The sequence below is a fragment of the Symphalangus syndactylus genome, chromosome 10 (genome assembly GCF_028878055.3).
Source record: "Symphalangus syndactylus isolate Jambi chromosome 10, NHGRI_mSymSyn1-v2.1_pri, whole genome shotgun sequence".
In the NCBI taxonomy this organism is placed as follows: Eukaryota; Metazoa; Chordata; class Mammalia; order Primates; family Hylobatidae; genus Symphalangus; species Symphalangus syndactylus.
Window position 1 is genome coordinate 69166624 of NC_072432.2, and position 10509 is coordinate 69177132.

Here is a 10509-nt window from a genome sequence, read left to right on the forward strand (position 1 = left end):
TACCACTTCATTGCATTCTTTTAGGATTTATGTAATACCCTACAGAGTTGAGTACCTTACCTTAGATATCTCAGAGCATTAGTGTTTGATTTTCCCCAGGAGCATGGTTCAGAAGGGCCACCCTCATGTATTCTCAATGCCTGGAATTGCCCTGGCTGCAACAGCTGTGAGAAGCTGAGGCTGTGCTAGAGGCAGCAGGGTTAATGGCGCCAAGTCCCTATGGAGGCGCTTTCACGACCCACATTCCTCCTCCCCTGCCCTCTATCCTTCTGTATCTCTCTCTCTTCTTGGTGTCATTCCTTACTGCAATAGAGTTTTGCATCCACATACCTCCTTACTGCTGTTATTGACAAATATATTACATATGTATAAGTTAAATGTTCATTACAAATATGTATATATGCTTTACACACTTGCTTCTTAAATTTAAGAAAGTTGAATAAATATGAGTTTATATTATCTGTTAAAATTACATAATTATTTATTCAGGTGTGCTTTTTTATTATGTGGATTTGCACTGCTTTCTGTGTTTATTTACTTTTAGCCTGGAAAACTTTCTTTTTTTTTTTTGAGACGGAGTCACGCTCTGTCGCCCAGGCTGGAGTTCAGTGGCGCAATCTCGGCTCATTGCAAACTCCTCCTCCTGGGTTCACGCCATTCTCCTGCCTCAGCCTCTCCGAGTAGCTGGGACTACAGGCGCCCGCCAGCACGCCCGGCTAATTTTTTTGTATTTTTAGTAGAGACGGAGTTTCACCGTGGTCTCAATCTCCTGACCTCGTGATCTGCCCGCCTCGGCCTCCCAAAGTGCTGGGATTACAAGAGTGAGCCACCGCGCCCGGCCAAGCCTGGAAAACTTTCTTTAGAATTTATTGTGAGACAGATTAGTTAGCAATAATTTCTGTTTTTGTTTGTTTAGAAATGTATTTATTTCACCATTATTTTTTAAAGATTATTTTGTAGTATAAAGAAATTTTGGTTGGCAGTTTTTCTTTTAGTACTTTGAATATGACATACCACTGCCTTAGGGGCAGCATTGTTTCTGATGAGTAGTCAGCTATTAATGTTACCTGAGTTCTCTTATATGTGGTTACTTGTTTTTGTTTTTGTGCCTTACAATTTTCTTCCTTTAGTTTTCAACCTATTATTATTGCGTCTCTGTTGGATCTTTTTGTGTTTACCCTGAACTAAGGATTTATAGAACCTCTGAAATTTGTAAATTAGTGTTTTTAAGATAGTTTATGGGATGTTTTGGGGCATTATTTTTGAATATTTTCCAGTGAATCTTTCTCTTCTTCATGTGGTACTCCTACTTTGCATATGTTAGTGTGCTTAAGTGTGTCCCAAAAGTCTATAAGGCTCTGTTTATTTCTCTTCATTCTTTGTTTCTCTGTTCTTTGGATTATATAATCTCTATTGATCTCTCTTCAGCATTTTTTGGCTCTTATTTTTCTTCCTCAAATATGAAGCAGAATCCTGCTTGTGCATTGTCTATTTCTGTTATTATATTTTCATTTCAGTATGTTCACTTGGTTCTTTGAAAAATATATAACTTCTGTTTATTTCTATATATTCTCAATTGAATGTGACATTGTCATTATACCTTAATTTTCAGCTTTACATGTGATTTCCTTTAGGTCTTTGAGTATATTTATAATGAGTAACTTAAAGTTTTGCCTACTAAATCTACAACTCATCTTTTTTTTTTTTTTTTTTTTGACAGAGTCTCACTCTATTGCCCAAGCTGGAGTGCTGTGGCATGATCTTGACTCACTGCAATCTCCACCTCCTGGGTTCAAGCAATTCTCCTGTCCCAGCATGCCAAGTAGCTGGGATTATAGGCATGTACCACCAGGCCTGGATAATTTTGTATTTTTAGTAGATGAGGTTTCACCATTTGGCCAAGCTGGTCTTGAACTCCTGACCTCAGGCCATCCTCCCAACTCGACCTCCGTAAGTGCTGGAATTACAGGTGTGAGCCCCTGCATCCAACCCAACTCATCCCTTTCACAGGCCTACTTTATTGCCTATTTTCCCCATATAGCGGTCCCATTTCCTTATTTCTTTATACACCTGTTAAAATTTGTTAAACCCTCAATATTTTAGATAATATATTATAGTTACTCTGGAAATTATACCCCCATCTTCTTTTAATTCTAATTGTTAACTTGTTTGGTGAGGAGATGGATTATTCTAATGAAGTCTGTTTACCTTGCAGTGTTATTTCCTTGGTGTTTCTACTCAGAAAGTGCACCCTTGGTCATTTTCACAAACTCTAGAATAACAGTGGTTTTAACAGGAACACTCTGACCATTTTCTGTTTTTTTTTTTTGTTTGTTTTACATGCCCAGTCTACCTCTTAATCTTCACAAATTATTAGCTGATTGATCTTTTTCTTTTGGTGTTGCCCTTAGGGCATAAATTACTTCATAGTCTGATCCAATAGCATTTAGGCACTTTTGCCGTGATAGATTCTGAAGCATTTCAGGGTGATATGAACACAGGAAACACTGTTCTTTTTCTACCTTTATATTTTTTTCTGATTAATTAGCTTTCTTATGGTCTCATTTGCATCACTCATGAAATTACCAACTTCTTTAACTGTTACCAAAAAACCCTTCATATTTTGACAACACGCTTAGGCTTGAATTTCCTTCACATTCTTTCATATAAAGTGAATTACTCTCATGAAAGCTTTAGAACTCTTTGTTTAATGGTCTGCCTCTTTCCTTGGGAAAAAGGTATCATCAACCTTTGCTCCAGAGCTAGGGCCACAGGCAGGGGCACACTTCTGTTTGTGCCACTAAGAGTAAGGTGCTAGCCTATAGTCTTAATTTGCTTCTTCTCTCATGGAAACTCCATTCTATAAAAGAACTATGGTGGCTGGGTGCAGTGGCTCACGCCTGTAATCCCAGCACTTTGGGAGGCCAAGGCGGGCAGATCACGAGGTCAGGAGATCGAGACCATCCTGGATAACACGGTGAAACCCCGTCTCTACTAAAAATACAAAAAATTAACCGGGTGAGGTGGCGGGCGCCTGTAGTCCCAGCTACTCGGGAGGCTGAGGCAGGAGAATGGCGTGAACCCCGGGGAGCAGAGCCTGCAGTGAGCCGAGATCCTGCCACTGCACTCCAGCCTGGGCAACAGCGAGACTCCATCTCAAAAAAAAAAAAAAGAACTATGGTAATGACTATTTGGTACTCAGGGTTCTTAGTACACTGTGCCTGAGTAAAACTTCTGTGTTTTGACAATGGCTAAATGAAAGAAGTGAAACTTTTTTCGCCTCTCTTGCCAGAAATTTAGCCTCTGTAACACATAGGTGAGGTGTCTGTGTGTGAAAAATTTAGGAAGCTTATTCCCTCCCAAAAAGATAATATAGCCCTCTTGTAGTAGTTTCACAGAGGGTGAGTCCCATGGTCTTGTCCCCGCCAGCTTGCAGTAAAATTTCTGTCGCACTGAGGGAGTGTAGGCTAGCAAGCAAGTCATTGTTTAATGCCACAAGCTCTTGCTGTTTTAAACAACCCTTAGTGTGTTCCTTAATAAATGTTTATTTATTTGCTGCATGTTTTGAGGGCAATTCCCAGTATATTGTTAAATTTGTTAATTAATTTTATTTTGTAAACCCTTTCTCTGTTTGCCCAGATAATACTCTCTGGCAGTACTTGCAGATGCAGCATTTACAAGATAATTTTGTCACAAAATATCTAGCTTTTGTTATTATTTTTTCATTGATTTAGCATACCAACTTTGGAAACAAAAAAAAACATTCAATATTTAGCATTCTATTGTATTAGTGCTATTTCCATTTACAGAATATAGACATTTTCGATTGTTGAAGATGTCAAATCCTAGAAAATATAGCAGGGTGTTAACATTGTTCTCGAGCAGTTGTTGGCTGAAGATTAACTTGATAAATTCAATTTTTCGAAAATAGATGATTCAGATGATTCTGATGTTAGCTCTGTTTAGAAATAACTCCAAGAAGAGTTTTTATAATGTACGTTCGCACTGACAATGAGTCAGATTTGTTTCAGCCTCAAAGAGTGTATTTATGTAAAATTAGATGAGTGCTGGCTGTGAACTGCACTATTTTTTTTCCTAAACTGGAAAATGGTGAGGAGATGTGGTTTCATAAATTTTCCCAGGCTGGCCTTGAACTCCTGGGCTCAATTAATCCTCCTTCTTCAGCCTCCTGAGTAGCTGGGAATATAGTTGCATGCCACTGCAGTCAACTTCTTCTAATATGATTAAATAGTTGTCTCTAAAAACAATTTTCACTATTTATTCTTGTTACATTTTGGAGCTGATTCGTTTTATGCTACCAATCTTGAATTGTCTAGGATATGTTTTCTTCTAAAATGTCTGTCTACCTTCATGTCATAAGTTTGTTCTGCCTCAGCATTCGTTTTTAGGCTTAACACAAGTTGTTTAAGACCTAGTCATAGCTTGCCACTTTTGCTTTGTTAAAGCTTCCCTTCCTCATGTAGTTGTTTGAGATAGAGTCTATTTGTTTCTCATCCTAATGACCCAGAAATGCAACATATCACAGAGGTGATGACCGTGATATAACCTATTGATCAGTACCAGAGTCATATAATAATTTTCCTCTTCATGTGTATTCCCTTAATCCAGCCATTCTTCTACTCCTGCAGGGAAGCCTAGGAAATAGTATCCATGGTCCTTAATAAAAGCCCTCCCACAGGGGTTCCCCCTTCCACTTCCAGACAGCTGGTTGAGCTCTCTGCCACCTCTGGACTTTCTGTCAGTTTCTTATCATCATCCCTAACGTCACTTATGAACTATGAGTAATATATTTCTTCTATTTTATGCATTTTGTTCTTCCTTTCTCATTTCAATATATTTTACCTGACTCATACATCTGAAACTCATTTCCTCACCTCCATCAGAGCTTTCCAGGATCTTGGTTTATGGCCATTCTCAAGAAAGAGACTTCAATATAAAATTGGAAAGAACTCATAACAATATAAATCACAACACCTCTGAATATGTTTAATAACAGATCAATTAAAAATAAAAGTTTAATTTTATACATCATAGAATTGCTATTTAGAAAGAAATAGGACATGCTAGAAGTAAGAACAAATAAAACACTTTGTTGAAGTTACATACCTATTTGCATGTTTTAAAAAGTATTACCCAATAGGCTATAGAATGGTGCCAACACATAATGCCAGGTTGCAAGGCATGGAGAATGGGAGAATGTGACAGGACTGTCTAATGGGTATAAAGCTCCCTTTTGAAGTGAAAAAATTACTTTGGATCTCGATAGTAGTGGTACTGGCAAATGTGTTAAACGCCAACGAATAATGCACATTAAATGGTTTAATTGTATAATTTTGTGGTGTAAAATTCCTATGTCAATTATTCTTTAAATAAACAAGTGGCTGACCAGATTTGACCAAGAGACCATAGTTTGTCAGCCCTTAGTTTATGCTACAAATTTAATTCCCATATGCTTGAAATAGTAAATGCTGTCATTTTTATCATTTACATTAGAAACATACCATGTTTTGAAACTATAATATATTATGCAATTATATGAACACTAAAATTATTATTGTGGAATTTTTTTATTTGTCTAATCAGAGTATTGCACATTTTATTTTGCTGTACACACAATTGTTAGTGCTTTGCAATATTAATGACTTCGTTCTTTCAGCAACCCCATGATATTGATAATTGCCATTTCATTGGTGAGGGAGCTGAGGCAAATGAAGTCTCCATAACTTGTTGAACCCCATGTCATTATATAGTGGTTTCTAAGACTTGAGTCAAGGCCATCTGGATCCAGAGTGCGAGCTCTTAACCACCATGTTATGTTGACTCTCTTACTCTGGGTGCAGATATTTTCAAAGTCTAGTATCACAGTTTCCCACTCATGTAGATATATATTAATTGTAATTTTATTATAAATGTATAATTTAAAATACGTAGAATTGTTATTCCAGGTATGTATCACTGCATAACAAATAGTTTCCAAATGTAAGGCCTTAAAACAAATGTAATCATTTTATTGTCACCTCTCAGAGTCTCTGTGTTAGGTGGGCTCAGTTGTGTGTTCCTTCCACAGAGTTTCTTAGGTAGCTACTTTTCTATGGTGCCTGGGTCTATAATTATCTGAAGATCATTCACTTAACACACTTAGTGATTCATGTTGAAAGGCTCAGAGTGCTAGTGGGCTACCAGGATTTCTTAGGCATATATTTATGTCTCTCTACAAAATTGTCATTTGTTATGGGGACTACAGATTGAGTTGTTGAGTAATAGTGAGAGAAAAAAAGACAAGAAAAGAAGAAACAGAAAGAGAGAAAGAGAAATGGAGAGAGAACATGCTGTGTTTCCACCAGAGCTTTGAATATTTAGCTGCATTATTTCCATTACATTTTTTTGTGTTGAGACAGCTACAAAGTTTGCCAAACTTCAAAGGGAGGGGATATTACTTGATAGGAAAATTGTCAATGGATTTATAGTCATGTCTCAAAATAACAACAAATAAAATCTTTCTAAGAAGGCAGAAGTTATTAAACTATTGTATGATTCATAAAATATTAAAAATAGTTAAAGAAAAATGTTAAAATTACATGAATTTAGATTTCTACAATTATTGCAATTCTTAAACATTGTATCATATTTATTCATACATTTTTTAAAAATAGAACAAATGTCCTAAAAACAAGCTACAAGTGGATAAAAGAGCTGATATATGAGAAACATTATCAAGTTTTTGAATGACACTAGCGAATTAATAATATGATATTACATTTTGGAACTTCCTGTCTTGAATTAATGTGTTTATTCCACAAATTAAATTTTAAATCTCATAATTAATACATGAAAACGTTGTGTAAAGTTAAACATTGCAGAATTGTATAGAATAAAAATTTAAATTCTCATTCTTGGAATTACATGTATTTTTCAAGATTCTTCTTTGTACTAGCTTACATATATTTTATTTCATTACAAAGAAATACTAATTTGTTTTTCTGGAAACTACTTTTTCTGTTTAGTAATGTGATAATCAGCCTGTTCTCTGCAATGGCTACATTCAAACATTTGTTGGAGGGACATGTATTCATTGACTGAAAGCCATTTAAGTGCTGGAGAAATTTGGTTCATTCATGTGCTTATATGCAAGGATTTCTGCATGACAGATTTCTACATGTAAAACTTCAGTTTCTAATGGCATATTTACATTTTATTTAAGAGTGTTATTTCAAATTACACTCCCTCAAAAATAGATTTCTCAGGTTTTTATGGGGTGCAAATCTTCTCTATGGCATTAATTTGTTGGCATTAATTCTATTTTTCTGAGCATCAGTAGCTTTTTAGTCTTTTATATCTTATTGGCCATTTTTACTTTGAATTGCTTCTTCACATTTTCATCAATTTTTTATTAGATTGTCTGTTTTGGTTGGTGATTTGTAGTTCTCACTGAACAATGGATACCAATCTTTTGTTATGTGTGTTTATAGGATAGATTTTATGTGAATTAATTCAGGTTTATAAGCATGATAAGACAACATTATTAATCTTTGACACTATATAAGTTCTGTTTTTCTTTATATCTGTATTAACTCCTGGATGATTTGCATGAAATTTTCTATAATTTCTCTATCTCATCAATGTTTTAGTGTGTATATGTCTATATATTACATGATTTATCTATGTGTATAAAATTATAAATATACATATATATTTGTTTTTAATCAAACCTTACCCTGGAGAGTATTTTTTGTGAGAATTGGTTAATGGTAAGACATTTTAGTGACAAAGACAAGTAGATTTCTGTCAATCTGGACTAGTTTGATCATAAAGCGCTTCCCTGATGTGTAGATTGAAGGAGATTTATAACTTGATTTAGCTATTTTCCACAAAATTTATAAACTTTTTTTATGCTTTGTATATATTTTTTAACATGCTAAAAATTTATATGTCCATATTATATTTATAGGAGGGATGAATCAAAAGGCTTTGTGGAAAATTAAAAAAAGATATGATTATTTAAAGTATGGTTATGTAGAATAATAATTATTATTTCAAGCTGTATTCAAAATACACATTGAATTTCACAACATATCCATTAGCTAGTTAATTGATGCTGTGTCTTGTTTTAAAAGAAATGGACACGTATATGTACATGTGTGTTGAGCAAGATTGAAAATTCACTAAGTCCCTTTAAAGTGCAATTTCTATATTATCACAACTTAAAATTAAGGACTTAGAATTGTTATTAAAGGTCAAAAATGATAATAAAACCCATATGAAACTTAGGATTGTTTTTTCTCATTCTTTTAAGAATGATGATGACATTTTAATGAGAATTGAATTGGATTTATAGATTTCTTTTGTCAATATGCTCCTTTTCACAAAATTGATTCTACCCATCCATGAGCATGGGCTGTATTTCCATTTGTTGATGTCATCTATGACTTTTTTCAGCAATGTTTTGTATTTTTCTTTGTAGAGATCTTTCACATTCTTGGTTAGGTATATTCCTAAGTATTTTTTTTTTTGCAGCTATTGTGAAAATAGATGAGTTGTTATTTGATTCTCAGTTTTGAACCCCGCATAGCCAAAGCAAGATTAAGAAAAAAGAACAAATCTGGGGTCATCACATTGTAACGCCTAAGGTTCTTACCAAAAACTGGTGTGGCGGCTGACCACGGCAAGTGATAGAGACTCAGACCGAGAATGAGTAGTTAAGTTTTATTGAGCAGAGCAAGAGTACAAAGCTTCCAGAGTGTGGAAGTGGTCCCGAAAGTGTAGCCAGAATTGGATTATGCGATTGCCTTTTAAACTCTTTAAGGTGAGAAATATGTGCAGCGGGTAGATGTTACCAGAGGGAGAAACAAAGACAATTAGCTCTTTGTAACATGTCTTAGATCTTGAGGAAAACCAGAATTGCAACTTAGGTTTATCTACTTTATGACCTTGCAGCTGTATGGCAAAGGAGACAGGATCTTACAGGACTTTACAAAGGATGTTTACAAGGAACTGGAATTAGGAGTATAGATAAGGCCCACTGGTTACAGAAAAACAGGCAGTTAACATTTCTTCCACTCTAGTTTTGGGGAATGGGGAAGGGAGAGAGGAAAAGAGGACACAGGGAAACTTACATCAAAATTTTCATTTTTTATAGCTTTCTTGGGGAAGAAAACACATGCACAAATCCTGGTGTTAGGAATATTTTGAGCATATATCTTCAATATTATTCATCCAGGATCGAAGTAAGTCCTCATGCAGTAAATGAGTGAGTTTCACAGCTTTCTGAGTCCATACTTGACCCAGGAAGCCCAGCTGGCACCTCCTCTCAACATATTAAAAGGCATATTCAAAGTTACCAAAACAACATTGTATCAGTATAAAAGCAGGCGTGTAGATCAATGGAACAGAATAGAGAATCCAGAAATAAAGCCAAATACTTAGAGCCAACTGATCTTTGACAAAGCAAACAAAAACATAAAGTGGGGAAATGACACCCTATTCAACAAATGGGGCTGAAATAATTGGCAGTCCACATGTAGAAGAATGAAACTGCATCTTCGTCTCTCACCTTATAAAAATCAACTCAGGATGGATCACATAATGAAATCTAAGCCTGAAACAATAAAAGATTCTAGAAGGTAACATTTCAAAAACTCTTCTAGACATTGGGTTAGGCAAAAACATCATGACCAAAAATCCAAAAGCAAATGCAACTAAAACAAAGATAAACAGCTGTGATTTAATTAAACTAAAAAGCTTCTGCCAGCAAAAGAAATAATCAGTTGTATAAACAGACAACTCACAGAGTAATAGAAAATATTCATGAGCTATGCATCTGACAAAGGACAAATGTCCAGAATCTACAAAGAACTAAAACAAATCCACAAGAGAAAAACAAAGCCCTTCAAAAAGTAGGCTAAGGTAATAAATAGACAATTCTTAAAAGAAGATCTATAATTGGCCAACACATATGAAAAAATACTCAACTTCACTAATTATCAGTAAAATGCAAATCAAAAGCACAATGCAATACCACTATACTGCAAGAATGGCCATAATTTAAAAATCTGAAAGTAATACAATGTTGGCATGGATGTGGAAAAAAAGGGACAGTTTTATGCTGCTGTGGGAATGCAAACTAGTACAAATACTATGAAAAACCATATGAAGATTCCTATAAGAACTAAAAGTAGAAGTACCATTTGATCTAGCAATCCCACTACTGTGTATCTTCCCAGAAGAAAAGAAGTTTTATATGAAAAAGACCCATGCACATACATGTTTACAACAGCACTATTAACAATTTTAAAAATATGGAAACAGCCTAAATGCCCATCAACCAACAGGTGGATAAAGAAAATATGGTATACATACATTATATATATATATATATATACACACACACACACATACATATACATATACATATACATAAGTATATACACACACGTGTATATACTATATTTATACACCATGGCATACTACTAAGCCATAAAAAGAAACAAA